Below are 25,085 nucleotides of genomic sequence, written 5' to 3' on the forward strand. Positions count from 1 at the left end.
TCCTGTGACAAGCGGCTGTGATGGGCAGCGTGGCACGGCGACAATTCCCACCCAGAGGCCTAAGCCCAGTTTCTGGAACATTGCTGAAGCTTGGCCTCTCCTCCGCTGCCTGGGACCTGCAGAAATTCCACTGTTCTCTCACGAACACCAAACGCTCCTTTAAAGCTTAACCGTGGGAAGGAAATACATGCTGCCATTTTAGGATCAACCAACATCCTTCATCATTTGTCCTGTGGCTCCAGGGGAAGTTCCCCACTCTGGATGGCCTGTTAGATGTTCTAGGTGGACATCCAAATTGCAGACAGGAACCAAAGTGTGTATGTGTGTGTTCGGGGAGCAGGGAGGACACTTCCAGGGCCTCACAGTCAGCATCTCAATAGTGAACCTGGGAGCCCTTAGAAAGAGGCGCCCCTCCCCCTGCACCAGGCAGAACACGCACAGCGTGTACAACTGTCTCTGGCAGCCCTCCTGCAGCAGACATCCAAATCAGGGGTGTCAACCAGTCTGTGAGGAGAGGAGGCAGGCAGGGCATCTCACCCCCGACCTCCACCCTCACCCAACTCACACAGCTGACCATGAACCGATGCTTCTCAACGGAAACCAGCCCCGTTTCCTGTAAGTTTTCTGGAGAGGAACTAGTTTGCAGAATTTTAATGACCTCCGTTGACTTTCTTTAACTTCCTCTCAGTTTTCCCACATCCTTCAGAAAGCGTGGGGAGCAAAAGAGTTCACAAATTCAACACAGGTGCCGCCAACTTAGAGGCCCAGCACAGGGCTAATTCCCACCCGTGGACTATTACACGAACAGACATGCCAAGTTTTTGTTCCTCTTCTCTACACCCAAGCCAGCAGTGGCAGTTTCCTCTGGTGGTGTTTGAAGAGCGAGCTGCTTGCCTGCAGTGAGAGCCCAAGGCCTGGTCTCCCCCCCGCCCCCACCCTGAGGTTCTACAAAAAGCCCGCCAATTTCTCCACAGCAGCAGAGGATGCATTTGGACCAAGCCCTTCGAGGTAAGAACACAGTGTATACTGTTGTTAAAAAGCTTTGCAAAAGCAAAAGCAAAGGCACAGTAAGAGGTGATGCATAGAATATTCCTGTAAGTGAAAGGAGGCCTATATAGAGAATGCAGCAGTTCATTCCGGATTACTAAATTACATCCAGTATCAGAATGTTCATCTTTCCCAGAGGGGGCGAACTTATTAAAAACAAATCAACTGCCTTCTTTTCTTTTCTCTTTTCTTTCCTTTCATTCTCTTTTTTCCCCCTGAAGTCTAAATCACTAAAAGAAAGACGCTGGCTTCCTAGTGTAATTTACATGTAAAATACAGGGTTATAATAATGAGCAAGAGGGAGCCTGAATTTTATTATAAACTACATTCTGTCCTGTAAGGTATGTTCAGGAAATAGTAAAAAAACAACAGTCAGCGAGATGGTTTCAAATAAAGCCTTTTGTCATAAAACACCAAATACCGTGCTAATACTGGAAAAAACACTCACCGAGTTAATTCGGGGCAAGGGACATCAACTGACATAAAACAAATCACTGGATAATTAGAATCAGACACGACTACATGTTGGCCTGTTAATATGTTGACATAAAATACATGGGTCAGAATGACATTCGTAGAACTTAGCAAATTAAAATTAAAAGCAAATTAAAGTGCCAGTAGGAAAACAAAAACAAAAACCCCAAACCTCTTTTCTAAGTATCTAAGCGTACATCCTCAAATCAAAGACGAAGGTCAAAATTAAGGAGGGGTTTGGCTCCTATGTCTGTGTGGTGTGGTTACTGGAAGTCCACCCCAATATACAACCTTGGAAGCAGGCAGTTGCTCTCCACTGGAAAGATGCTCCAGGGACCTCTTTCCTGGCTCCCACCGCTGTGGCTGCACCAAACTGTCTACCATTCCCAATTGCCCCTGACCCCAGTGCTACGGAAAGACAGTGTTCGTCTACCAGGAGTGCAAAGAGCTGGCCCCTGGAGAGCAGCGGTAGGGCCAGTGCACATAAATGTAGAGTCTTCTGGGCCTTTTGCTTTAGAGCGGCCTCAGATGCAGAGATTATCCTCAGGATGGACCAGGTGCTGCTAGGAAAGTACAGTCCTGTGCAGAACTCCTCCCTTCTGGCTGTAACACTGACCCTGTGTCCCAGGGTGAGATGCGTGCCCTTTATTTCCCCCCGTTTCAGAAAGAGTCCACTCTTGAGTGCCGAGGCATCCTTCCCAGGGGCTGAGGCCTCTTCAAATTTCTCCCCTTTGAATGAGGTCTTACTTTTCTTGTCCAAAGACCTATTAGCCTCGAAGGTTCTCTTGACTCCCTCTCTGGAGGCTCAAGACTGTTCTGTAAATAGGAACCCTGCAGCTCTGCTCAGCTGCCGGCATGCAGGTTGGCCCCATGGAGATTATCTGAAAGGACCCCTCTAGCCTACGGCTTGCCAGATTTAGCAACTACGAACACGGGACACCCAGTTAAATGTGAATTTCACACAAATATCAATTTTTTAGCATCAGTGTATCTCATATAATATTGAGGAATACTTACACTAAAAAAAATATTTATTTATCTGAAATTCAAATTTAACGGGGTATCCCGTATTTTATCTGCAAACCCTACTCCAGCCCCTCAAATAAACGAACACCCAGATTCTCTGAGAGTATCAAAGAGGCTAAAATATCATACCCTAGAATCTTTCCGATTTGCCTTTACCTTAGTAGCAGGACTGAATACTGCTACCAATGAGTCTAAAATGTGAAAAGACGTGCCCTCAGCTACTTGACTAGATTCAACCAAACAACAACCTCCGAATATGTGTCTGGGGGTGCATGAGGATTACAAGTGGTCAAAATCCAGCATTTGCTGTATTTCCCAAATTGAGCTGACAAGAACCCATCTTGCAGTTTTTGTTAACGATTACCAGGCTCTAGAAATTATGATTCAGCAGGTCTGAATTACAACCAGGAATCCATGAGTGAGTGAGTGAGTGAGTGAGTGAGTGAGTGTGTGTGTGTGTGTGTGTGTGTGTGTGTGTGTGTGTGTGTGTTGAAACAAGTAATCCCGCTGACTCTTACCTTAAAAGTAGGGTTGCTAGATTCAGCAAAAAGCAAAACAAAATATAGAATGCACGCTTAAATTGAATTTCAAATAATTTTTAGTATAAGTCCATCCCATGCAACATTTGGGACATAGTTATACTAAAAAATAATTATTTGCTATTTATCAAAAATTCAAATCGAACCAGCCATCCTATATTTTACCTGGCAAGCATGAGGTTTGGGAAATACTAGTCCTTGCTACTCAAAGTTTGGGCTGAAGTCCAACAGCACGGGTTTCTCTTGGGTGTCTGCGTGAAATGTAAAATCTGCATTCAGTCAACAGCCCTAGGTGATTCATATACCCACTAAAGTTTGCTAAGCGCTGCCTAAGTCAGCAAAGTCTGTGAAGCCTCACCACCCATTGGAAGCACGTGGGGGAACCTGTAAACGACAGATGCCTGGGACCAAGGCCAAGCCATTCGAGTCCGAGTATGTGCAGATGAGGCCCAGGCACCAGGAGTTTATGCCCCGAGACGGCTGTTACTGCTCCAAGTCATTCTCCCATTTTGTTCAGCTCGCAAGAGGCAGCAGAGGCAGGGTGTGGCGCTCAAGAGCACACACGCTGGAGCAGGAGGTTTGCCAGGCGTGGTCTGTGGACCAGGAGCAGCATCACCCATGAATTTGTTAGAAATGCAAATTCCTGGGCACCATCCAAGACCTACTAAACCCGAAAGTCTGGGGGTGCGGCTGACTCAGCGATTTGCGTTTAACCAGCCTCCAGGCTGTGCCGGTGCCCACTTGGGTTTGAGAACCACCGAGTTACAATCAGACTCTCGTCAATTCAGGCATTTATTTTTCATAATCTCGAGTGAGTCATTCAACCTCTCTAAAGCCCTCAGTCCAGCTCCTCCTCTGGAAAACGGTGGTAACAGGACCACACCTTGGGGTGACAAAATGCATTTTGTAAAGATTTCAGTATGCTGCCCGGCACATCGTATTATAGTATGTGCTATAAATTCTTTGCTAAGTAAATCTCTACCTAACCCTCAAGAGAATATAAGACTTGGCGTGGTTACACAAATATAAATGGCTTCATCCATTCTCAAAACAGCAGAAGGCTGAAAGGCTCAGTCATCGACTTTTTTCCAGTCTGCCAAGAGCAGGGTAGGAAGGGGCGGAAGCAAACAGTTACACCTTCCCATCAGTTAAGAGGTGGATGAGTTCAGCAGAAGTAGAAGAAAATATCAGAAATTTGTTTCGTTTTTTAACCAGGAATCGTGTGTGTGTGTGTGTGTGTGTGTGGATCCACGGTGCCCAGGGTCAATTTCCACTTGCCTCAGGCCAGGCTTTGAGATTCCTTGCAACTCTCATGTTCTATGACTTCAACCTGAGATCACGGCTGTGTGAACCACTTTCAACGCTTAGCTCAGCCTTAAAAATAGCGACCTACATTGGCAGGGCTATTTAAGTCATTCCAGGAACTCCCAACAACTGACTGAACTGTTTTGCAACTTTGTGTTATATTTGCAACAGATTGAAAGTGTCCTGGACAAAAAAGATCTTTATACTTCCCAAGAAGTGAGAGCAGCTATGAAGGGCACAGGCAAAGGTACAGAACTATCTATGCTGAGACCATTCGAGGAAGCAACCCATGGGCACTTCCTGTGTGCATGCCTCTAAATCCTGGGCCAAATCTTGATGGCAAATCTCCTCTAGGAGAAGCACTTTATTAGAAACCACCTGCAGGCCGCTAGAAACACACCTCAGTATCAGAAAAAGGGATGCTGTAGGGGAGAAGGAATGTGAGGTCCGGTTCCCAACTCCCAAGTCAGACAGATTCAAATTCTGCCACTTACTAGCTTTGTGACTCTGGACTCTCAAATCTTTGGGTCTTATTTTCTTCACATGTAAAATAGAATCGGTCTCACTCAATGATTCTCTCCCGAGACACGTGGCAACATCTGGAGACACTTTTGGTCGTCATAACCAGGGGAAGCGGTACTCCTGGTATCTAGTGGGTAGAGGCCGAGGACGCCACTAAACATCCTGCAATGCACAGGATGGCCCCATCGCAAATGACAAAAGCGCCCCTGCTTAGCTCACAGAGTTGTCGTCAAGGATAAACAAAGTGATTAATGTACAGCTCTTAGCACGGTTCTTGACATATGTAGGTGCTCAATACACTTTAGTGGGGAAAAAAAGCGCCTTCTCAATGTTTCCACTTAAAGCCTAATGACGATAAGTAGAATCCATCTCTACATCGGAGAGAATCCATCTTTACATCAGAATTCAGTCACTTAATAGCTCCATGGCTTTGGGTGAATCACTTGGCCTTTCTGGGTTTTGGTTTGCCATGTGAAATGGAAATAAGAACATCCACCTCACGGTGATGTTATGCAAAGATGAGATACGTAAAGCCCTGCAGTGCTTGACTCATTTAGAACAGTCTCATCAAATGGTATGTTGTGTTATGAGTGGCAGTCATAATTGTAATGGAAGTGACTTTTGTATTTGACCAAACAGTTTAAACAGCACTTCTATATACATTATTTCTTTAGATATTCACAAGCCTGTCTCAGCATGCAACAAAATGCCTGATAAAGCATTAGTGTTTCCATTATAAAGAGGAAGAAACCAAGGCGCAGAGAGAAGGTATAACTTGCCCAGCGTTTGGTGGAGTTATCAGCTTTTCTTCACTGGGGGAAATAGGCACCGCGATCTTGTTGGGAGACAAACACCGTGTTTCACACAGAATGTACGAGGGATGGAAACGGGCAGAGAAGGGCACAGACCACCCAAACTCATCTGATGCAAAGGGTATCCAGGACTGAACCCCGAGGCTTCCTGATTCAAATTCCCTCTAAATCACACTGTACCATAATTAAGTGTAACTTCAGCTCATGGGCTTCCTCATATACCTGGTAACACTTAGGACCAGTAGCCAGGATGAAGCTGTGTCCTCTGAACTTGGTGTTGAGAAATGATTTTCAGGTCCGCTTCATATATGAGAAAACCTAAGCCACAGTTATTCAGTTATTCATCCCCGATACAGAATGACTCTATACAAATCCAGTAAAATAAAACGTGCCCCAGAATTTGATTATCCTTATCTCTTTGGACTCACAAAGATGATTTTCAGAATAACCCAAGTTACAGAGTGCTGAATATGGTATTACAAGACTAAAGCACTTCCTCATTTATTTTGCTCTAAATGGTGGCAGGGTTACGGTACCCAAAAACCTACAGAATTCAGTACTTCACAAAGCATGCAAGCAGATGACCTTCAAGGTTGACGTGCAATGCGGGTTGAGGTAAAGGAAGCAGAGGGAGTAAGAAAAATGAACAAAAGATGCTTCTGGATGAATGTTTAAAACTCCAAATTTGGTGGCAGCCCTGTTCCTTTGGTGACCAACCTGGTGGGCCTCGCTGGGGCCGGACGGGTTCCTGCTCTTCAAGGTTTCTTGTCCCCATGGATCAGTGAGGAACACACTGACCTCCTCCCACCCCCCCAGCCTTTTGGCGCCAGTTAATCATGCCGTTGAGACACAGACACCTTCTGAATTAGGTGTATTCTCTCCCGTCTCAGAACTAACCCTCTTCATGCAATCAGGCTTTACTACAGTACTAACAGCATCTCAATCTGATACAAGAGGCAACAGCTTTCCATCCTATAGCCCGTTACTAGCAGCTCCTAGGGAAGGTGCACGTGAAGAAAGCAATGTTGATAGGGTGACAATAACATCAAGGCCTTGCACACAGAAGACAGAATCATCCTGCCAACTACTGTGAAGCTTTCACTTCTGTTATGACGAGGAGGACAGGAAAATACAGTAAAGGGGGAAAAGCAGGCAATTCAAAACTACTTTAAATATTAATACCAAGCCTCATAAAAGCAGAAACTTAAAAATATTTTCATTACAAAATCATTTTAGTCAAGCAGAAATGTATTATTAATCAGGAGTTTAACTGCAGTAAAAAACATTTGGATGTATATTTTCATTACCAAATTTAAACATTTTTCTGATTATTTTCATCTGCTTGGTTGCATAATTTACCAACCCACACAATAAAACTAATTGTGCGATTATATATGCATGGGTTTCACTGCAAACCTCTCACCAGACTGCTGAATTACTTGTTTCCCAATTGCGTATGGGGGAGAATTACCAGGAGAATTAAATTTAAGCGAACTGGTTCTCCTTCCCCAAATTTGCACATACACACTTGAGCCTCACTCTGTAAACAATCCGGTGACACACTCAAGACATCCTAAGACTCTGAGACCACATAATATACAGCTGACCGTGAATCTGGGAGGACAATTATAATTAGCCCTGTATTGTACAGGAGAAAATAGATGCAGACAGGCCGGGCTGGCCAAGGATGCCCTGAGAGGTGTTACAGAGCTAAACGTGGGAACAGCCAGCCAATGGTCTGGAGCCCCTCTCACTGGAGCGCCGGACTATGTGCTCAGGAGCCTGTAGGTGCGGCTCCCGGGTAAGCACGTGATGCCAGGTGCAGATGCTATGCTCGGTGCACCCCCGTGAGGCCAGGACCATGTCTCCTCCATCTTTCTATCTCTGTTACTCAGACTAGTGTCGGCACCAGGAGATGTTCAATGTGAACTGCACTCATAAGGAATCCAAGGTACGTGATGGTCCTGGCCCAGAATCTTTTTTTTTTTTTTGCGGTACGCGGGCCTCTCACTGTCGTGGCCTCTCCCGTTGCGGAGCGCAGGCTCCGGACGCGCAGGCTCAGCGGCCACGGCTCACGGGCCCAGCCGCTCCGCGGCACGTGGGATCTTCCCGGACCGGGGCACGAACCCGTGTCCCCTGCATCGGCAGGCGGACTCTCAACCACTGCGCCACCAGGGAAGCCCTGGCCCAGAATCTTAGGCATTAAAACCAGAGCTTCGGGCTTCCCTGGTGGCACAGTGGTTGAGAGTCCGCCTGCCGATGCAGGAGACACGGGTTCGTGCCCCGGTCCGGGAAGATCCCACATGCCGCGGAGCGACTAAGGCCGTGAGCCATGGCCGCTGGGCCTGCGCGTCCGGAGCCTGTGCTCCGCGACGGGAGAGGCCACGACAGTGAGAGGCCCGCCTACCGCAAAAAAAAAAAAAAAAAAAAAAAAAAAAAAAACAGAGCTTCCCCGGCGGTGCAGTGGTTAAGACCCCGCACTTCCAATGTAGGGCGATGGGTTTGATCCCTGGTCGGGGAACTACGATCCCATGCATGCCACGCAGCGTGGCAAACAAAACAAAACAAAAACAAAAACAAACCCCACCATAGCTCCCTGCCTAATCAATGCATATAACAAATGCTGGTTGAGCACCTAGTGTGTACCACGTGCTGTTCTAGGTCTCTTAATACATCACATCAACACAGAAAATAAACACTCCCAATCATCTGGCCCAGATCTTCTTTTCCAGCCGAGCAACGCACTAATTTTGCTAAGAATATGCTGCTACTTTTAAACTAACTCACCTATATTCCCTGAACACGCATGTTTCCCATGTTCATATCTCCATGTCTTCGTTCATGCTATGCCCTCTGGTTAAAACGTTCTCCTTCCCCCACTCCAACTCCCTGACCTCTCCATATCTGTCCAAAAATGATGAATCCTCCAAAACGCATATCAAATGCTACCATTGCAGAAAGCAGTCCCTGAATCCCCTGTGCTAAAATCATTATCTTGTTTCCCTATGCTCATGGGAAGCGACTGTTTGCACTACTGAGGTAGCATCTACCTTGTATAATTACCAATAACTGTGGGAATACATGTCTCCCTAGATTATAAGCTCTTGAGCGTTAATACCACTTTACAAAATTCTACCTACTGCACATAGTGGGTGCTCCATAAACACTTAGTTGTTAATACAGTCATTGCAACCTGAACTCTTCTAATTGGCCTTGCCACCTTCAATTGGAATTCTCTCTTACCAATTGTGATTCTCTTACCCAACTGTGATTTCCTTAGGACAGGGGCGAGTCTCCTTCATGTTTAGATCCCTGGAATCCACATTTGGCAATGGCAGGTGTGCAAAATATACTGTTCGTAAACTGACTTGTCCTGTTATACTTGGTTTAGTAAGGGCTACGAAGTAGTACAGAAATAGGAACTTTATCATTGCTTTCGACGGGGAACATACATGCATGGAAGCAATAATATAACTTCTGCAAGTCACCTCTATTGTTGAATGGCTAGGGGGAATCTATTTCTCTGCATGATGAAAATGTACAGACGTGGGACTCACAGGATTTGCCTCTGACTTCAGCCGTGACCGACAAGCCCACACTCAACGTAACTGGATCCAAAAGCACAGTCGCTTTTTACATCAGAACTGAGTACAGGATCTGGCACACGGAGACTGTTTTATAAGAGCATTTGTTTGAATAAACGAATGAATGAATGAATGAACAGCACTCAAACTTTGGAGCATCCTCCAAAAGGAGCCATATGACAGCGACTAGGCAGGTCCAGGATTTCAACAGACAGGACCCTGCAGCCCAGAACGCAGCACCGAGATCGGAACTTGCTGCCTCAGCATTCCTGAAAGCCTCCTGCTTTGTGAAGACAAAATTGCAATTCAGAGGCCCCAGATCAAAATCAAAGGCCTTAAATCTAAACCTCGCTAATGCCAAATGTTTCAGCCTTGATCAGTGTCCTCGATAGAAGGTCGTTTTCATTTTTCTGGTTCAAGGTTTCCGGAGCTGGAAATGGCTCTTCACCGATGACAAGCTCCCAGTCCTTACCAGGACTGTTTGCGCCCCCGACTTCTCATTTTGCAAAATCTCAATCACAGAACACTTGAGTGCATAGAGCAGTGGTCCCGCAACACGGGGCGATTTTGCCCCCCAGTGGACATTTGGCACTGACGAGAGACATTTTTGTTTGTCGCAACTGGGGGTGGTGGTGTGCTACTGGCATCTAGTGGGTAGACGCCAGGGATGCCGCTAAACATCCCACAGTGCACAGGATGGCCCTGCAACAATGATTTAGCCCCAAATGTCAATAATGTGGACGTGGAGAAACTATGACCTAGGCTTATCAATTATTCGTATTTTTCAACATTGGGTTTATCCCCTCTCCCTTCACTCCTTTGTCCACTCCCTCTGTCTCCGCTTATATATGTGAAATGTTTACTTGAACCAACAGACATCAGGACATTTCACCCCCAAATTCTGCAGCAACTCTCTCTTAAGAAAAAGGATACTCCCCTTTAAGACCATAATACCATATTGCACTCAAATTTAATATTGATACAATACCATCTAATACATAGTCCATATTCAAATTTCCCCAATTATCCTAATACTTTTCCTTCATAGATTTTTGGGGGATTTGATTTGGTATCCAGTCAAGCTTTACCCTGTGCATTCAGTTATCCTGTGTCTTTATTCAATCATGTTCTAAAGGTGCAACATTATCACAAACTTAAGACTCGAGAAAAGATGATGCAAACTGTTGCTTCAATATCCATTGCTAATGGCCACTGTTTATAAATCACACCACAGAGCCTCTTCAAATGTGACTCCAGGAGTTCACACAGGGTCTGGCGACGGTACTTGTGCATCAGATACTGTGTGTGAGTTGAGCTGACACACAAGTCCTTAGAATCTTTTCTGCGAGGGCCATAACTGTAGGCAGCTGGGACTGGGCCCCAAAGACTCCTAGGAGTTTTCAGAGGGCAGAGTTCAAGATGGGAACATAAATTAATAACTCAGCAGCAACCAGAAGAAAGAACAAAAAGGTTCCTAGAAATGATGATGGGGAAACGAGCCAGTCACAGATGAGAGGCTCCCACTCTCTGGTTGGTAGGGCAGGACGGGAGAGGGGGAGCCGGCACGGGCACACAGCAGGCATCGCAACAAGGGTTTTGACATCAAAGAACATTCTACCCCAGCTAAAAAGCCCCTCACAGATGTCCTGATGTGCCAGGAGCCTGGGCACAGCCAGACTAGGTTGTTCACCTTTGCTGGAGAACCCCAGACCAGAAAGGATCTGAGCTGGCAAAGGAATGTCTTGAAAAAAACAGGACAGTTGCGTTGAGCTAGTTACTGGAGGGAACATTGGCCCATCCGGATGAAGAGAGGATTCCGAGCGGACACAGAGGGCACTGTACAGCCAAGCCTCTACAAAGAGAGACTTGTGAGGTCAATCAAGAAACATTCACTGAGCGTGTACTCCTCTCTGCAAGGTTCTGGGGTCGGCCTTGCGTATGATGTCACAACCCTAGAGTACAGTTCTTACTCTCTGCGCTACAAGGTAGTCTGAGCACTCTCTTTCTTTTCCAAGCACCAAGTGCCCTCATGACACTACATTCGCTCACTCACTCAATCATTCAAAACATGTTTTTGAGGACTTTTGTGCCAGTGCTGGTGCGGAGCTAGAGCTGTGACAAGCAGATAGGAGTTGGTAACATTGATGAGGAAGGCTGGCCTCGTGGCTCACCCTACCTAAGCGTGGTCTGGACACTGGGTTTTGCCCTGAGCTTTCATCGAAACTCCTCAGGTAGGAGTCCCACGTTGGGAAATTCAGGCATCAGGAAACAGGGAAGTCTTCCTTACACCTCTCTATTTAGCCCACATGGACAACAATTTAATCCATACTGACCATTATATACATTTCCTACTTCACCTCGGGCCCAGTCTTTCACTCTGAGCTGTAATATGGAACCCGAACACACCCTCAGGACCCAGCAAATGCATCATGTCATAGAACTGAACAGTGGTTATAGGAGTAATGAAACCCAGCATTGGCTGCACCTGCCAAATGGCCTAATCTACTTTTCAAATGTGTTGTGAAAACGCTTTTGCAAACACATCATTTTGAGAGGCAGCATTCATGTTCATATTTGACTTATTTTATAGATGACTCATGACCTAATACTGCTACTCACCAAGCTTAGCCAAGTCCAATTGGCTTCCCAGGGGACATCCTCATGAACCATATATGAACAATTCAAACACTTTCTGAGTTAGCTCTCCATTGTGAAAATTATATTTGCACTGTCTGTTGGGGACATGCAAATATATTCTGATCATTTTAAAATTCTTATGGATTAACATATAAAGTATGTACTTATATAGACTGTAGTTTTCTTAACCTTCTTAGTCTTGCTTAATGACTTTAGAATCCTATGTTAAAAATGTACCTAAGAGCTAGCTCTCATTCCATTAAGATTTCTTTTTCATTCTAAGATAATTAAATATTACTTAAAAATTATCCTCGGGGCTTCCCTGGTGGCGCAGTGGTTGAGAGTCTGCCTGCCGATGCAGGGGACACGGGTTCGTGCCCCGGTCCGGGAAGATCCCACATGCCGCTGAGCGGCTGGGCCCGTGAGCCGTGGCCGCTGAGCCTGCGCGTCCGGAGCCTGTGCTCCGCAATGGGAGAGGCCACAACAGTGAGAGGCCCGCAAAAAAAAAAAAAAAAAACAAAAAAACAACAAAGTAAAAATTATCCTCAATTAGGTACCAGCAGAAATAACAGGAAAGAGATTATAAAAGTGAAGAGAGAAGAAGAAGAAAGTGCATTGACTATATATGTACCCTTTGGGAACTAAAAGTAAAAAAGAATACAGAAGAACATTGGCCTGGAAGGCATGAGAGTAAGTTCTAAGTCTACCATTTATAGCAGGGATCAGCAAACATTTCCTATAAAGAATCGATAGCAAATATTTTCAGCTTCAAGGGTCATGGTGGTCTTTGTGGTATTTACTCAAATCTACCGCTGGATCTTTAGTAGCCACAGACAATGTGTAAACTAATGGGCACAGCTGTGTTCCAAGAAAACGTTATTCACCCCCCGCCCACCAAAATTTGTATTTGGCTCATCGGCCACAGTTTGCTGACCCCTGATTTACAGTGGCACCTTGGAAAAGTCATTTATATTTCTGCCCCTCGAGATTCTGATCTGTAGAATGAAGGCGCTAGACTAGATGATTTCTGAGGTCCCTTCAAGCTCCACAATGTTCACCTCCATCAGCTAAACAGGTCTCTTTCTAAATGGCCATAATCTTTAACAGGATGGAAAGAAACCCAGATACACAAATTCCGCAAAATTCCTATTTTTCACCGCATTTGACCCAAAGGTAGAACATGATAGTTCAATTCATCACATAGCTGAGTATTTATGGGGTGTTTTAAACCTCTGAACCATTGATTTTTGTCTTATAAATACGGCCACTATCTGGATGAGTGGTGTTTCAAACATGTAATATGTAGGCAGTCTCAAACTGTGATGAAAAACTTGCTATAGTGGCAGCTTTCCAAAATTCAAATCAACATTTTGGGGGGCTTGTAGAAAGAGTATCATGAGCTGATTTTTTTCAGGGTTTTCAAATGTGATGCTGTAAGAGGGTTTTAATATCAAGATGTACAATGCCTAATAATATCTACCACTGTTGTAGCCTTATTCACATTTTTAAACCACCAAAGGCCATTCATTTTCCAAGCTAAAATGTGTCTATTTTCCATTGAAAATATGCTTGAGTTTGGTTTGCTATTTCAGTGTCTGCTGGAGACTTCTTCCTTTACTGCGGATTTATAATCCTTAAAGAACAGATGTTTAGATACACCTGCTGACACCCTTAACACGGGAAGCCAGAGGGTTACAGCACACTCTGGCACTCCTGATCATGCTGGAGTGCGAAAATGTGTTGTCTGGCTCCCTTCCCCAGACTTAGACTGCATGTGTGATATTTTTAATGGGTTATTTATAATATCAACAAAACACATCGTCTTAGTGCGCTTTTTTTCTTTTCTTTTTTTTTTTTTGGCCACGTCGCACGGCTTGTGGGATCTTAGTTCCCCAACCAGGGATGGAACGTGGGCCCTTGCCAGTGCAAGTGCAGAGTCCTAACCACTGGACCGCCAAGGAATTCCCTAGTATGCTTTATTTTTCTCTAATTCTAGGAAGATTTCTGGTGGCTTTTCATTTAGCGCCATTTCATACAGAGACGCATGGCTTTGTTCCCGCATTTACATGACCATCGCCTCGCCCTGTCACAAGACGGAACGCATCATGCAGTTTCACGGCTTCTCTTCATTTTCCTCAGTGATTAATACAGAAGCAACAAATGTGTGTACGTGATGCAAACTGCAGAAATTTAAATTTTTAAAATACTGCCTGCCCAGATATCAAAGGGGAATTCATCATTTCCCTACATTTCTCAATATCTACACATTTTCAAGGGCATCCAAAATGTATAAGGGTGGAGAACACAAGAAACCTCATAGAGGACATGACCAGTTACACTTGAAAAGATATATCTGCCACTCAGCACCACCCTACTCCTGTTTTTCTGGTCTTGAAATAACTGTGAAGATCCGAAGGAGAAGACATATTCTAAATGGTGCCAAGCAACACTACTAGGGTCGTTTACTTTTTGTCCATCTTCCCCAGCTTCCATTTGGAGTTCATTCATATTTTTCATCCCCTCTGCTCCAAAGGCAGGCATGTTATCATGCCTGAGAAGACAGAGAAAGATCCAGAAATTCCTTGCCTAACTCAAATAATGGCCACATGTAAGCTCTGCTACATTTTTATGTCCAAACGCAATCATTTTATAACGTGGGACAAAAACCATCATGTATTTCCCAAGATGTGTCACAGAGAAGAAATGAGCTGAAAATCCTGGGAAGACAGTAAGCGTTCAGTACTTCCACATCTTGGAGTAATTATTTCCACAACCAGGAAGACATTTATTTACAAAGCATGCAGACTGGCAAGTGGGAAAGATCTATATTGTAACCATGTCGGACATGCTAAGTTTTTATTAGACAAGTCTTAAAAATCTGTTCCTCTGACAATAATACTACAACTGTTACTATTTCCAGGAAAGAGATTTTAGCAACTAAATGATACATCTATTAGAACAGTGCTGAAAAGCCTTTTATGATGAAAAGTGCCTCTTACAAAACAGCTTCTCCAACTTTAAGACGCACCCGAATTAGCTGAGCATTTTGTTACACTTCGGGTTCAGATGCAGCAAGCCTAGGGTGGGGCTCAAGAGTCTGTATTTCTAGTAAGCTCCCAGGTAACACTGATGCTGCTGGTCCTACGAGCACACTTTGAGTAGTGAGCCTTAGCGTGTTTTAGAAACAGGAAGTAAACTATCTCTGTTGGAGGTTTCAACTTGGGGCTCCTTAGATGCATAGCAGTTGACAGGTGTCTGCGACGCCATTGAGGTCAGTCTGGCAGGGATTTGCCAGGATGGACGTCAGAACCTACTCCTTATCTGACACTGACCTTGGGAGACCCAGATCAAAGCAAAAGAGTCCATGCGAACTGGTTTGAATGAGGAAAATATAACAAAGTCTGTCCCCTGAACAAAGGTGGCACCTCACATTCAAGGTCGTCTCCATTAAATGGAGCGCTAACTCTTTTCCTTTCAAAATGAGCAGAGAGCCTCCCTTACGATCTGGAATCAAAGGGCTCCCTTCTCTGGGCAGTATCCTGGGGTCAGTGTCTATCTTAGAAACCATATCAGCAGTCACAACTCCAGACAAGGTACACAAGCCATGGCTTGGCCCTAATCTTTGCCTGAGATATTGATTCTTTAGCAGAGCAGAGTCTGAAAGCTCTGGGAAACTTTCCTCGAAGCCTCTACCCTACTTCCCTCCAAAAGGACTTACTGAGCACATATTGTGCCTAAGAACTCACTTAAACTTTGTAAGAACACAAAACGATCCCTTGGTCATGGTTCTCCAGGAACATGTACAAAAGCTGATGATAGGAAATTTATCCATAAAATAATCTGAAAGCAACCAAGAACAAACGAGATTGAAAATAGGTACCCCTACAGAAATCGATCCATCCTGTTAGAACCGTTTCCTGTGCTGCCTCCTTCCCAAAGGAGGCTGGACTCTCACAGCCAGCAGTGCTGTCTCCTCCCTCTATTCCCCACATCAGCGGTCAGCAAACCACAGCTCATGGGCTCGGCCCACTGCCTGTTTTGTAATTGACATTTTAGTGGAACATGGCCATGCCCATTGATTGAAGTATTGTCTATGGCTGCTTTGGGGCGAAAATGGCAGAGTTGAACAATTTGACAGAGACTATGTGGCCTGCAAAGTCTAAAATATTTACTATCTGGATCTTTACAGAAAAAGCATGCCAACCTCTGCTCCAGAGCAATGAGCGCCTTCCAGACATCACTTCTATGGCTCCTATATTACAGCGCACGCTAGATGGGGGATGGGGGCGCGGGGAGGCTGGGAGGGCAGTGAGAGAGAGAGAAAGAGAGAGAGCTCTCCAGGATCTCTCTGGAGACCCTACTTGTACGAAGAGTAGTACAAGTCCAGGTGATATCATTCACTTTATGGCATAAGTGACCCTGTATCCTACAGGGATACAGTTCTCTCACAGGTTCCAAACTTCCTTCTATCCGAGTAAGTCATGGACCACCAGCATAGGATTTGCCTAAACTTGGAGCTCAATGAATAGAGTTGAATGAAACTCAACTCTGGAGTTTTTCTAGGGCACAACTGAAGCTGTGGTATTTAGGACAGTGAAATTATCGAGAGCAATAAGCAAACATCTGATTATACCTGTAACGAAATTAGCAGAAACCAAATGGTCCTTTTGGCAGCAAAACAAAAAGTGGCTCTTAAGCCATTTTGTTTGATGGGGATTTTACAAGAGGCTCCATAATGAATTGCAGCCATAAAATACATGATATTAGCACTACCAATCCTTGGTGAATCTTTACTTCCAAGCCATAGCAGAGATAAAGCGCACAGTCCGTGCTCTTTCCAATGCAAACAACCCAGAAGCACAGCCATTGGCGCACAGGTTTATGGGCTGTGTATTTCTCCTGCTCCAGCAGCCCCATTCATCTGGTATTTTACAGTCTTAGCCGGGCTCCAAGGACCCAGCAGGAAGAAGAGGCAGTAATTGCCTTTTGTAAGCAATTAACTTTTTTCTTTCTTTTAAAATTTCCTCCTTTGTGTTCATCAATTTTTAAGAATGGAATAAAAATGTACACCTTCTGTCATTGCCTCTGGAAAGGAGACTAAGTCAAATCCTTTCCAAACTATCATATTCGTCCACCGTAAGTTCTGACGCTCAGCATTACATTCATTTACTATCATTCTACCGGCGCGACGAATTCCATACTTTTGCAATTGTGAGTCCATACCACTCCTACTAGTTGCTAAGATCATGGCAGAAAGGAGTTTCCAAGATGCTGGTGAGTCATTGGCCCTTTCAAATAAATGTATTTAATTTTTATGGGTATAGCATGCTATTTACTTCCCCCCACTAAAAAAAAAAAAATCAAAAAATTGTACTTTTGCCCATAACCAGATTCTATATCAGAAGTTTATATGTAAATATAGAGGATTAAAAAAAGACTTAGAAACAATTTGGGTGAAAAAGACTAATAAGTGTGATGCTTAAATTCAGTATACTTCACTTAGGCATGGACCACAAAACTACACGGTAAAAACTGTCCATTTCAGTGAATGTTCTTTCCTAAAAATTTAAAATTCACACAATTCCTCTAAAGCACAGGGGAATTGACCTTCATTTCATGAAAGATTAGAATATAAATATTCCAATAAAAGCTCTGGTATCTTACATCCAAATGCCATTCCAGCATAACAAGGAGCCATACTTTTGTATGGAAGATAATGAGGTGTGAAGGAAACATACAGGCTGAACTGGTGTGCCTAAACTTGCGATGGTTCTAATAATGAACTTTGTTGTGTCTGTTCCTCTGTGTTGAATGACAAAAATTGAGAACTCCAACTCAGTGGAACCTATACCCCATGTGGGGTACAAGGCATTGACTCTAGCCATCCTTTAAAATGCTGGTTAAATTCTCACCTCCTTCTGGAAGCTTCTGCACTCTAGTCCAGTCCACAGTGAGGTCTCTGAATTCCTTACCATCTCCCACCTCCACTTGGTCGTCCACAGGCAACTCAAATTCAGCACATCCAAAACTGAACTCATGTCCATTCTCTCCAACCTACTCCCGTGCCTAACTTCTGAATCCCTATACATGGCAACCCTTGTACTCCAAGAGAGGCTGCAATGAATTCCACACATTTCCTGAAAGATATCTGCCTTCTCTTATCTTGGAGGGTTTACGATTTCTGGCACCTGAGGCCTAGAAGCCTTCTCCAGCTCTCCATTCATTCTCCCAGCTGACTTATTATCCTTCTGGCTTAATGGTTCATCCTCCGAGAAACAGTCTATCAACCTGCTCTGTCCAATATGGTAGCTACTCACCACATACAGCTATTGAACACTGGAAATGTGGCGAGTCTGAATTGAGGTGTGCTGTAAGTGTAAAATACACATCAGTTTTCGAACACTTAATAGGAGAAATATATAAAATGTTTCATTAATAATTTTTAAAAATTGATTACATATTGAAATGATACTACTTTGGATATACTGCGTTACACAGAATATACTATGAAATTTCACAATTTCTTTTTATTTTTAAAATATGGTTACCAGGCGAACTAAAATAACATATGTAGCTGGCATTATAGGTTTTTGTTGGACTGCTCTAGACCCTTGGGACAGGATCAGGTGCTCCTCCAGATTTCTTTATATCCCCCATTCTTTTTGTTAATTTGCCTGGTGACTTGTCTATATGTTCTGGGCTCCGTTGGCTGCCTAAAGCATGAAATTTGTGGTCTTGTTCAGTATTATACCCATAACTGATGCCCAGTAGGTACTCACATGTTTGCTGAACAAACACAAGAACTACACTAAGAATCAAGAGACCGGAGCTGCAGTCCCTGGGCCATGGTTAATGTGGGAATTAAACCAGGTTGTCTCTACTGGCCCGTCTAGATTCACTGACTGCAAATATCTAGCATGGATATTTAAATGAGTCTCTTCCTCCTCATCAGATTTTTAGCTCTTTTGAAAAAATGTCTTATATTTTCCTTATTATCATCCACAGGACTCAGTAAATACTATTACCTTCAAAGTCATTATCAACTCAAACAATAGTAAGCTAAAAAATACTTGGTTAAGAGTTTTATAGGTTGGGCGTGATGTGGGAGAGTAAGTATTCCACTAAGTTGGACTCTGCTTAAATCAGGCACAGATGCGGAACATCTTTCCTGGGAGGGGAGAGGCTCGGGGCCAAGGCCTGGGGGTGTAGGTGGGAGGGTGAGGGGAGAGAAAAGCTACCTACAGCGGGGCTGGCAAGCTCCCTAAGAAGCCAGCGTTCAGGAATGGCTGTTTCCAGAGACACACTCTTTTCTCTCTCACCTCCAGATAGTAAGGAGTAAGCAAGCAACACTGCCCCCAAAGTACTGGGTATTGCTGCCTGAGTTGACCATCTAACTCCATAACAGTGTCTCAGAACCCCAAGTCACCTGTTCTGTGATCTCAAGATGCTTCTTATAGAAAAACAGAAACTTAATTTATACCCACAACAAAACAGTGCATAAATGATCAACTGCTCAGTTTGTTTAATGAAAACAACCACATCAAAACATATGTTTTGTTCATAGGCTTAAAAAAAAAATTTAACTGGAAACCCAGTCGTCCAATTCATCATCACTTGCAAGTTCAAAGTCTAAGTCAGCTTCACACTGTGATACATGTTTCTGATGTGAACTCCTGAAGTCATTAAGATCATAGGCTTTATTCACAGAAAGGATGCCAGCCATCAATCATGACACACAAGACAACCCGACACAGGCCACTCTCATTTTAGTGAAGAGAAGGAGCGAGCTGAAAGTAGCTTTGTCTAGAGCACACAGGAATGAGTTGAAGAGGAAGAGGCACTGCATACAAGAACACGCCACAAGTACTGAAGCCCACGCACCTACAGCCTGGGCTCTGCAACGAGAAGCCACTGCGATGGGACGCCCGCGCACCGCAATGAAGAGAAGCCCGATCGCCACAACTAGAGAAAGCCCGTGTGCAACAACGAAGACCCAATGCAGCCAAAAATAAAAAATAATTATTTTTTTAAAAAAAAAGCTTCTTCAGGGTTCTTCTTAAAAAAAGAAAAAGAAACATAATAAACTTCTTTAGTGGGCTGCAAAGTCCATAATTACTATTTATATTCTATTTATGCCATTATAGTGCATGTGTATTACTCTCCCACTGATATCTAATATCTTATGGCTAAAAACTCCTTTCTGGGAGATACAGTCAGAAATGCAAAGGCATATTGGGAATTTTGCTTTTCCATTTTCATATCTTTTTTTCTTTTCTTTAAATGTAGCCTGCCTAAAGCTTCTATTCTGGAACCTCTCCAATCACCCCTGGAGAATTTGCCATTCTAACTCTCAAGAGGATTTTGTTGTGTTTTTCTTCTTACCCAGAGCCTGCCTTCCTCTGAGTCTGGGATTTTAGCCATGTGTCCTTGAAGCCAATCTCTGTTTATATAACTGTTCTAATTTCTCTCTTGAAATTACTTTTCTTTCTTCTTTTTTAAAAAAAACCCTTACCCTTTGTTCCGTTTCTTTTTCATCTCTTGCCCTAAGAAATTTCTCTTTCTGGCAGGCTCCTCTTGTTCTCTTTGGCAGTATTTCATAGAGGCACAAATAGTCATGGTGAGGAAAATGTGCACTTGCAAAAGGGGCCTCACCCAAGGAGATAAAGCCACGCTGCAGACATAATCTCATCAATCTTGCCTAAACTCTTCAAGGAGGAACTCATTTCCTAGTAGAGACATGAGAGGGTAAAACAGCTGCATCCTGAGCCTTAAAGAACCAGGAACACCAGAACACCCAAAGCAACCTACAAATTCAACGCAAGCCCAACCAAAATTACAATGGTTTTTTTCATAGAACTATAGTTCTATTTAGAAAACTAGCTCTAAAGTTTGTATAGAACCACAAAAGACCCTGTATAACCAAAGAAATCTTGAGAAAGAACAGAGCTGAAGGTATCACACTCCCTAATTTCAAACTGTACTACAAAGTTATGGTACTCAAAACAGTATGGTAGTGGTATAGAAACAAACACATCAGTGGAATAGAATTGAGAGCACAGAAATGAACCTACACACATATAGACAATTAATTTACAACAAAGGAGCCAAGAATATACAATGGAGAAAGAACAGTTTCTTCAATAAATGGTGCTGGGAAAACTGGACACCCACATGCAAAAGAATGAATCTAGACCACTATCTTACACCATACACAAAAATCAACTCAAAATGGATTAAAGACTTGAATGTAAGACCTGAAAGCATAAAAACCCTAGAAGAAAACATTACCTCCTTGACATCAGTCTTAGCAATGCTTTTGTGGTTCTTACTCCAAAGGCAAGGGAAACAAAGGCAAAAATAAACAAATGGGACCACATCAAACTAAAAAGCTTCCGCAAAGCGAAGGAAATGAAAAGGCAACCTACTAAATGGGAGAAGATATTTGCAAATCATGTGTCTGATAAGGGGCTAATATCTAAAATATGCAAGGAACTCATACAACTCAACAACAAACAAACAACCAGCTTAAAAAATGAGCAGAGGATCTGAAGAGACATTTTTCCAAAGACATACAGATGGCCAACAGGCACATGAAAAGATGTTCAACATCACTAATTATTAGCAAAATGCAATTTAAAGCCACAATGAGATATCACCTGACACCTGTCAGAATGGCTATTGTCAAAAAGATAAGGAATAACAAGTGTTACCAAGAATGTGAAGAAAAGGGAACGCTTGTGCACTGTTGGTGGAAGAATTTTTATATTTAATGATCTAAACAACCCTATAAGGTTGTTCCTATACCCATTTCACAAATGAGGAAACTGCTAGATCTCTTGCCCGAAGTAATCTAGCTACTAAATGGACACAGCCAGCATTTCAAGGCAGGTTTGTCTAATTCATATCCTGGTTCTACACTTTTTTTCTTTTAAACTGTTTCTTTCTTGACACACTAAAGAAACGGATTAGCACCCCTGCCCCCTGCTCCCTCGCCCCCTTCACCCAGCCTGTCCCCCTGCAAGCACCTGACCTTGGAAGGCTCCCTCCATGGGAATTAAGAGCTTCGCCTACTGGAGACCTTCTTCCCGTGAGCAGGAAATGCCCGCCAAGGGACACGCCATGCACACCATTTTGTTTGAAACCTGAAATGCATGTTCCCAAGAGGCACGACGGTACTGCCAGCACATTCTCTCTGGGCCAGGTGTTGCCAAGGGCACATGGGAAGCCAAGAGCCTGGGGACATTTTCCTGTGCCACCTGTCCCTACCCTGCCACAGGCTGAGTGCTTCAATTTTTCAGGAGGTTCCCTAGGGCAGGAACTCTTTTAGCATTCTACTGGGAATGCAAATGTGTAGTTCTTTAGGTTTCTGCTTGGAGACAGGAAAAACAAAACAAGAAAACACTACAAGTCCCCCAAGACCCTTTTTGGCCATTTCAATCTGTAAACAAGGCCCCTTATGCACACACATTACTTCATATAAAGAAGATTAACCACTGTGCCCCTATAAATAAGAGATGGGCAATCATTATTAAGAATGCAGTAAAAAGGGAAGTGTGTAAATATGAAAAGTTTTCATATAATCTTTAAGAGAGAAGGAGAAAGAAGAAATTTTGCTTCCCTACTGATCTAATTATCTCATCATCCAGCCTCCCCTGGAATTATCTACCAGGGCAGTATTCCCTGAAAGATGTAACGGCTCAATAATTAGTTATGGGCAGGTTATCTGCAGGAAAGAACTGCAGAAAATTAAGTCCTTTTAAACACACGTCCTCGGCCAGCATTCTAAGCCTGGGTGTTCATAACATTGCCAAAGGGAGGCCAGGCTCGGTATTTTAGTGGACGTTGTAACCAAGTGGATGAAACCAATCCCAACACACAACTACTACAATTTTCTCGTTTACAAATGAGGACTCTGAGATAGGACCAAAAGTAGACTCAAACCTAAGAAACATGCCATACTTTCGAGATCTACGTTCTGAAGCAGCATCACCACCATTTTCTAATTACCCCTTGCTGATGAAGGGAAACACGTTAAAGTGGCAAGTTTAATGAGGTATTTTCATATTAAAAGTGTGCTCTGACACCTTATAAATTTTATGGTTCAAGCCCCTTATTTTATCCATTACCAAGGGCTGAAATACAGGACCGTTCTGCTGCTGGGCATCTTTTAGGTGTGATCGGAGTGACGGAGCCAGTCCACTTTGGTTACCATATGTGGCAAACTCTATGTAGCAGGAGTTGGGTTGGATGAGATTGGGGCAACATTCTAGGGTTGCCTCCTTAATTATTTTGTTTTAACCTGAAAATACTTTACGAACTCTGTTTATTCTATAACCACGACAGCAAAATCAAAAAGTTTTGCGGCCAAGTAATCCAAATCATAACGTTGAACAGGAATATCCACGCCCACTGTACTAGTATGCCTGTGGGCGGGAGCACTGAATAAATATCTGTCAACAGAGGACTGCAACACTGACTCATTGATTGCTAATGATGAGCTGTGCTTCTAAATAACCCCACTGTGTCTAACACATGGTCCCTAATCACAAGGAGCTTTGAGTAATCAGAATTTGCCTCTGCACTCGGCAAGGCAGCCGGAAACAACTCAGTTGAAAAGACTGATGCCTGCCCAGCGGGACTTCTTACACCCCCAGCAAGGAGGGGCTTACAAATCATTTATGGCTAAAGCAGCAGCTTCTTCAGCTCTATGAAGGAAGACCCCAGGAGAAGCCTGGGCCTGGCTTTGCTCTGTGACTTGCGTTCTCAGGCTCCACGCTGACCTCATACCAGATATTTTACATGCAGCAACTCTTCTTTTAAGAGCACCTCCAAGTTACCATGATTAGGTTTGGGGAAAAAAGTTTGAGTGATGGTCTTAAGAATTTTGAGTTGTACAAACTTAGCTCTCACACTGGTTTCCACGTTCTCTTTTGCACTTCTGAGTGGGCCGAAAAGTGGAAGAGAACAAAAGTTCACATGAACGTTTTCAAAACTCTTAACAATACCCTAGAGCAGCGGTTCTTAACTAGGGATGGTTTTGCTTGTCCCGACCTCCACTCCCATCCGAGGGACGTTTGGCAATTTCCGGAGACATTTTTATTTTTGGTTGTCAGAAGTGTGCGCGGGGTGCTGCCACTGGCACCTAGTGCGTAGAGAGGCCAGAGACGCCGCGGAACATCCTACAGTGCACAGGACAGCCCCCAACACAAAGAACGATCCAGCCACCCATGCCGAGTGTGCCAAGACCGAGAAGCCCTGCTCTAAAGAGAGGGCACAGAAAAGTTGACAGAGGGGAGCTGGGAGTCCAAAAGACTGGAGGTTGAGTCTGAGCTCTGTCTTTGGCATGTAATCAGCTTCAGTTTCTTGTTGCAAAATGGGAAGTCCCTTCTCTTTGGTTGAATTCAATGAGATGAACGACGCCAAGTGCAGAGATGGGTGTTCTTCCCTCACTTTCGGGGTAAACCACCTTGGTAGTCAATGAAACCACAGCAATGGGTCCTCAACTATGTGCACCGCCATCTCCAACCTCCTAGGGTTCTGCTGATAGCAAATAAGGAATGAGCACGATTCCCCCGAATAAAAGTCCAACAGTGAGCGCCACAAACTCACCCTCCTCACATCTCCTCGCTCCCTGGCCTCTGTACCGGCCAAGCAAATCTGCTGCTCATGCGTGCTTTGGACTTTGCTTCAATTCTCATCTGTGTTTGGGAACCGCCAAATCCAACTTGCCCTTTCCCCTACCATTCCAAACCCTGCTTGCATCACCCCTCCTTTACGGAGTCTTTTTCGATCAGCCCTGATATCCAGCCACCTAACTTCATGACAGAACCCATCCTCGTGTGCTTTACTAAAGTGCTTTAAAATTGTATTCGTTTCACTTCACATGTCCCTGGAGAGTAGGTGTTTCTCATTGTATTTTTCCTTGCTCCATTAGTTATAAGCCCCTTAGAAGAAGGCTTTGTGTTTCTTAGTTCTTGAGCATCTTTCCTTAGGGTGGCGTGTGATTTGTTACAGAGACAGGCTTCTGCTCGGGCACGGACAAGGCTACTTCTGCTAAAGCTCTTTTCATAGTCAGAAAGGTGGGATTCACTCGGCTCCTGAAATATCTGTGTACCCACAGAGACATGGAAAGAAAAGTT

The 25,085-nt window shown here is 43.9% G+C and overlaps 1 protein-coding gene across 11 annotated transcripts in view; it reads right to left on the minus strand.

Annotated features, from left to right (window-relative positions):
* The window catches only part of FRMPD4 (FERM and PDZ domain containing 4), a 539,580-nt gene that overhangs the window by 182,683 nt on the left and 331,812 nt on the right, over positions 1-25,085 (minus strand). The gene's annotated exons all lie outside the window — the stretch shown is intronic.

Source organism: Kogia breviceps, chromosome X (assembly GCF_026419965.1).
Source record: "Kogia breviceps isolate mKogBre1 chromosome X, mKogBre1 haplotype 1, whole genome shotgun sequence".
NCBI classification, from domain to species: domain Eukaryota; kingdom Metazoa; phylum Chordata; class Mammalia; order Artiodactyla; family Physeteridae; genus Kogia; species Kogia breviceps.